Below are 6,128 nucleotides of genomic sequence, written 5' to 3'. Positions count from 1 at the left end.
ATTTCTGCGGTTCTTGGGATCAGTTCTTGCCACTAGCGGAGTTTGCCTACAATAACAGCTACCAATCGAGCATTCAGATGGCTCCTTTTGTGGCATTGCTAGTGAGGTGGTGTTGTTCGCCAGTTGGATGGTTCAAGCCGGGAGAGTCTCGGTTGTTGGCTATAGATTTGGTACAGGATGCCTTGGATAAGGTCAAGATTAATCAAGATTAACTTCACACAGCTTAGTCTAGGCAGAAGAGTTATGCCAACCGTACGGTTCGTGATGTTGCATTTATGGTCTGAGAGAGGGTATTGCTCCGGGTTTCACCCATGAAGGGTGTGATGAGGTTCAGGAAGAAGGGAAAGTTGAGCCCTAGGTATATAGGACCCTTTGAGATTCTTTAGAGTGTGGGTGAGGTGGCCTATAAGCTCACATTGCCACCTAGTTTGTCAGCAGTTCATCCAGTATTCAATATGTCTATGCTCCGGAAGTATCACGGTGATCCATCCCATGTGTTAAATTTCAGTTCAGTCCAGTTGGACAAGGATAAGACTTATGAGGAGGAGCCGGTATCTATTCTAGACCAGCATGATTGATAGTTGAGGTCAAAGAATTATCCTTCAGTTCGAGTGTAGTGGAGAGGTAAGTCGGTCGAGACAGCTATATGGGAGTTCGAGTCGGACATGCGGAGTCGATATCCATACCTTTTCACCAGTCCAGGTACTTTTATATGTCTATTCGAGGATGAACGGTTGTTTTAGAGGTGGAGAATATGATGACCCGATGGGTCGTCTAGAGTTTAAAATCTTATTTCGGTGTTTCGAAACCTCAAATATCTCATTTTAGCCTTCCTCGATGTGCGTGCGCTGTACGTGTCTTTTTTTGGGAGGCTTTTATGTTAAAAATTGATAAAATGTGAAATTATGCCTTAAAAATCCATTTGAGTTGAGTTTGGTCAACATTTTAAGAAAACAGAGGTCCCTGGCTCGAGTTATCGCATTTTGTCGAAATTTTGAAGTTTAAAAGTTTAATGAATTCAGAGATTTGACCAAAGTTTGACTTCATTGCTACCAGGACCAAATTTTAGTTCTGAGCCTGGTATATGTTCATTACTATATATATGCCTTATATGCAAAATTTGGTGATAAACGGAGTTAGTTTGACGTGATTCGGACGTCTGGTTGTTAAAATAGAAATTCTAAAGTCTCATTGAAAATTTTCATTTGACTTGATGTCTGATTCGTAGTTGTAGGTGTTAATTTGAAGATTTGATCACGCAAGCGAGTTCATATGAGGTTTTTTGACTTGTATACATGTTTGGTTTGGAACCCCGAGGGTTTGGATGAGTTTCAAATAGGCTACAGGAGAATTTTGGGCTTAGAATCATAGCTGGTGTTCTACTACTTCTGGTGCAGGCCTCAGACCTCGCAATTGCAAGGTCTGACTTCCCATTTGCGATATGGTAGGCTTCCTATCAGGTTCGCATTTGCGAGCTATTTCCTCGCATTTGTGAAAAGTAGCTGGGCATCACTGGTTCGCAATTGCGTCCAATTTCTTCGCAATTGCGAAGTGGGCTGGGGGAAGCAGTGTTCGCATTTGCGGTCAAAATGATCGCAATTGCGAGGATTTCACGTTCGCAAATGCGAGTCCTAATTGCGAACAAACCATCACAATTGCGATGGCGGCAGAAGTGTGAGACCTTCGCATTTGCGAAGGTTTTTTCGCATTTGCGGGGTTCGTAATTGCGAACCTCAGGTCGCAATTGTGATATCTGTGCTTGAACTTAAGATGGGAAAAACGGGATTTTAATTCATTTTCTCAATTTTTCAAACCTAGAAACCTTAAAGGCGATTTTTCCAAGAGCTCTTCTTCACTAATTCGTTAGTAAGTGATTGTAACCTATTTTCTTTCAATTATCCATTTCATTTCATAAGATTTCAACCCAAAGTCTTGGATTTTCATGGTAGAAATTGGGGGTTTGGGTAAAATTAAGGATTTTTGTAAAATTAGAACTTAGACTTCAAATTGAGGTCGAATTTCGAAACAAATTACATAACGGGGCTCTGGGGTGAATAGGTAATCAGGTTTTGGTCCAAATTTTGGGTTTGGACCAAGCGAACCCGGGAGTTGACTTTTTGTTGACTTTTTCTATAATGACCTAAACTGAATCTTTTACATTCGTGGATAGTTCCTAAGGCTTATTTTAAATTATTTGGTTGGCTTGGAGGCTTGTTCGAAAGGCAAAGCCGTGGTTGAGTCTTGAGTTGATTTTGGAGCGAGGTAAGTGTCGTGCTTAACCTTGACTTGAGGGATTAAGACTTGTTTGCCTATTTGCTACATGTTCAAGGGTTGGGTACAATGTATATGTGAGGTGACGAGTACTTATGCATTGTTGTGGATTAAAGCATGCGGGTGAGACTTGTTACTTGTAATTTACTTCTTTCTTTGATCATAATATCCATGTAATTACTAAATTGATCGCTCTTTCCACATTTATGAGCTATCTGTGACAAATGAGTATTGTTTTCTGAAGTTGAGGTTGGCATTGTGGAACTATTATTGACGTAAGGTTTGTTCTTGCTTATTCTATCACCTTGTTAATATATGTTCATTGTTACACGGTAAGGGAGAATGTTAAAGCGAAGGGTATTAAACCACTTAGTTATTCATATTTTATGTTAAACTATGTTATTTCATATTTGAGGGTAATATAATTCTAAATTTTATTCAAATATAATATATTTTCTACATATAAATAAAAACATACATTTTAATTAAGTAAAGATTAGATGTGGTAAGCCAATTTCTCATTGAATTTCTCAAAGCTTGACCTGTTATTGGTTTGTTCTCTAAGCTACTTTAAATTTATTTGATGTATCACTACACCAGAATATTAGTTTGTAGTCAATGTACGTACTATAGCTTTTCTAGTTCTGGTAGTTAGGATGTTTACAATAGATATTTTTTTTATTTTCTACCCGGTGTTCGGTACACGTATTGGGGCCCGATTATATCCAAATTCGCGCCGCATAGGGCCCCATTCGGAGGAGGCGCTCCCTAACAAGTATTTTTCAAACCCAAGGCTCGAACTCAAGATATCTGATTAAGGGAAGAACAATCTCATCCACTACACCATATCCTTTGATAAACATAAAAAAGAGGGGGTTACAAATCAAATAATAACGGTGGATGAACCTTTTTTAAATCATTATTTATATACAATTTTGTTAAGAAACATTTGGGAAAATAGTCATGCGCCAGATTCTTAAAGTACGCTGGGCAAAATTTTGCTCGATTGCCAAAGTTCTGATGTATGTTGGGATGAATTTTAAAGCACGCAATAATCATGGAGATTATCAGAATTTTGCCACAAAATTCTGACGATCACCATTCCTGATGATCACCATAGTTGATGTGTGCTTTAAAATTTTTTTCTCTGAGCTTCCGAAAAACCTCGTTTCTTCTCATCACTCTCCTTGGATTTTACAACTAATTATTACTTGTTAATCCTTGTTTTGTTTCTACATTTTAATTAATCTCTTTTTGATTTTGTTGATTGTTTTGTTTTGTTTATTTTTTGGTTTTGATCCAAGCCCCAAGAAAAACGAAAACCCATATATCTTCTCTTTGTTTTCGCAGGTCGCCGGAGATTCAATCAGAAAATTTCCAAGTCGTTTATGGATTGTAGAAGCAAATCCCTTTCAGCATCGCCGTCCGCCGCCAACAACCAATCTTTGCTTCTTCCGATTCTGCAGTTTTCATCTCAGCTTTCTAATATTTCTTTCTTTCTTTCTAATCCTTCATTCACTCTCTTTACCCCTTGGATACGATACCTCCCGTTCTGTTTCTCCTGATTTCTCTTTCAATTAATTCCTTTGACTGTTTTTAATTTATTTATTTTAAAAAAATCAATTTAAGGTTTTATTGAAACCTTTTAGCTCTCCTTTGCTATGGGTGGGGCCTCACCAGTGGTAGCGGTGGCAACCCCCTTCTTTGTTTGTCTTCGTGGTGTTTTGTGTATATTTTAGGTTAGGGACTCTAGCTATTACCGGTGAGCGGGATGCGCATGAGCAAACAAAAGGAACAGCCCCGACAAGGGTCAACAGGAGTTGGATGCAAACGTGCTAGATGGATTGTTCTATCCTCGCAGATCTTATTTATGTTTGAGCATTGTCATTATTTGGGTTGAGTACAAGCTAAGTTAAGATTGGTTATAGCTGGTTCTCCCTTGCCGGGATGATTGTTTCGATATCTTTGTTCCCTTGCCGAGAAACTATTATATTGCTTTAATTCCCTCGCCAGGAGGTTATTATATCGCTTATGTTCCCTTGCCAGGATTTCTTGTAATTGTGTGATGAAATGGGAGCGGGTGGTATGCCTACCACAAGATATTATGAAATGGGAGCGGATGGTACGCCTACCACAAGATATTATGAAATGGGAGCGGTTGGTACGCCTACCACAAGATATTATGAAATGTGAGCGGGTGGTACGCCTACCACAAGATATTATGAAATGGAAGCGGGTGGTACGCCTACCACAAGATATAATGAAATGGGAGCGGGTGGTATGCCTACCACGAGATATAATGAAATGAGAGCGGGTGGTACGCCTACCACGAGATATGAGAAATGGGATCGGGTTGCACGCCTGCAGCAAGATTAAACTGAAAATGAAAGTTGCCTTTATTTTCTTCATTTGTGATAGAAGTTATATTGCTAGTTTCCTTATTATTCCATGTTATTTTCTTTTAACTGCTATCCCCGAAGTATGTTTCCCTTCCCCAGCTTAACTGCTTATTACTTGTTTACTTTTCCGCCATATATTGTATAACTGCACAAGTTTATCTGGAGTCTAGTCCTAACCTCGTCACTACCTCGCCGGGGTTAGGCTAGACACTTACCAGCACATGGAGTCGGTTGTGCTGATACTACACTCTGTGCTCTTTTGCACAGATCCTGGTCTTGGACAACAGCAGTAGCGCGGGAGCCAGCCTTCAGTCTAGTGAGACACCGAGGTAGCCTTGCAGGCGTCCGCAGGCCCGGCGTCTCATCTATCTTTTATTTCAATCTGTTATCTCCTGTATTCGAGACAAATAGTTTATATTTTCTTTCAAACGGTTGTATTTAGTACTCTTAGAAGTTCGTGAGTAATGTGACACCAGTTCTTGGGTAGAGGCATATGTTGATTCTTGCATTATTGTTTCGTCTTCTTTAATTTAAGTCTTCCGCATAATTATTTAATTCCGCTGCTTTCATGTTATCACTGATAATTGTTAAAAGAAGTAATTGTTAATGAAGTTAGCCGTTAAGGATTAGCTTGCCTAGCTCACATTAGTAGGCGCCATCACGACTCCCGAGGGTGAAAAATCCGGGTCGTGACAGAGAGCCTAAGTCTATGAAATTGGTCCTACAAGGAATTAGGGCGTATTCAAGAGATTGATAAACCCAATTAAAGGGTTAAACCTAGAGATAATAATACCCGACTTGAACCTCAATTGCTTGCACAAATTATCAGACCCAATTGGTCTTGAGAAAGTCAATTAGGGAAAAATCACTCGAACTACCGAGAGGTACAAAGTGAGTAGAATCGTACAATGGTTATATTGTAATCTCCAAATACGACTATCTGGCCTTAGACTCGAGAATATGTCAATTAGTCACCTAGGAGAAAGTCACTTTCCTAGTGCCTTTTACCTTTTTAGACAACCTTCAATAGTTTACTCTTAGCTTCACTTAGCCTAATTTAGTATCTTAGTAGTATAAATTTAGAAGTAATATCAAAACTAATTATGAATAGAAGTGCAATTAGGAACAATTACGCAACTCCAATTTAGATAGAAACTCAACTCCAATCTCTAGCTCCTTGTGGAAATCGATCCCGACCTTCTCGGGTAAAAACAACTTCGACCACTCTTGCTACTTTGTAGTGGTCTTTCATGTGCACAAGTCAATGAAGCAACCCAACAGTTCCGAGTTGTGCTCTTTTATGGACCTTGTGACGGCAGTGATAGTTGATGATACACTTGTAATGATCAATGTGGAAGACCCTCTAGAGGGCGTATTATTGAATCTTGATGTCAATGATGATGAAGGCTGAGTGGAGTGTGTGAATGCTTTACATGGTATGAGATCTTACTATTATGA

The 6,128-nt window shown here is 39.3% G+C and overlaps 1 long non-coding RNA gene across 1 annotated transcript; it reads left to right on the top strand.

Moving 5' to 3' along the window:
* The first annotated feature begins 3,238 nt into the window (after positions 1 to 3,238).
* LOC138877022 (uncharacterized) lies at positions 3,239 to 5,154 on the top strand. Its single transcript, XR_011402335.1, has 2 exons — positions 3,239 to 3,293; positions 3,622 to 5,154. It is a non-coding gene; the product is annotated as an uncharacterized lncRNA (long non-coding RNA).
* The last annotated feature ends 974 nt before the right edge of the window (positions 5,155 to 6,128 follow it).

Source organism: Nicotiana sylvestris, chromosome 9 (assembly GCF_000393655.2).
Source record: "Nicotiana sylvestris chromosome 9, ASM39365v2, whole genome shotgun sequence".
Taxonomy (NCBI): domain Eukaryota; kingdom Viridiplantae; phylum Streptophyta; class Magnoliopsida; order Solanales; family Solanaceae; genus Nicotiana; species Nicotiana sylvestris.
This window is presented reverse-complemented; position numbering and strand designations above follow the sequence as displayed.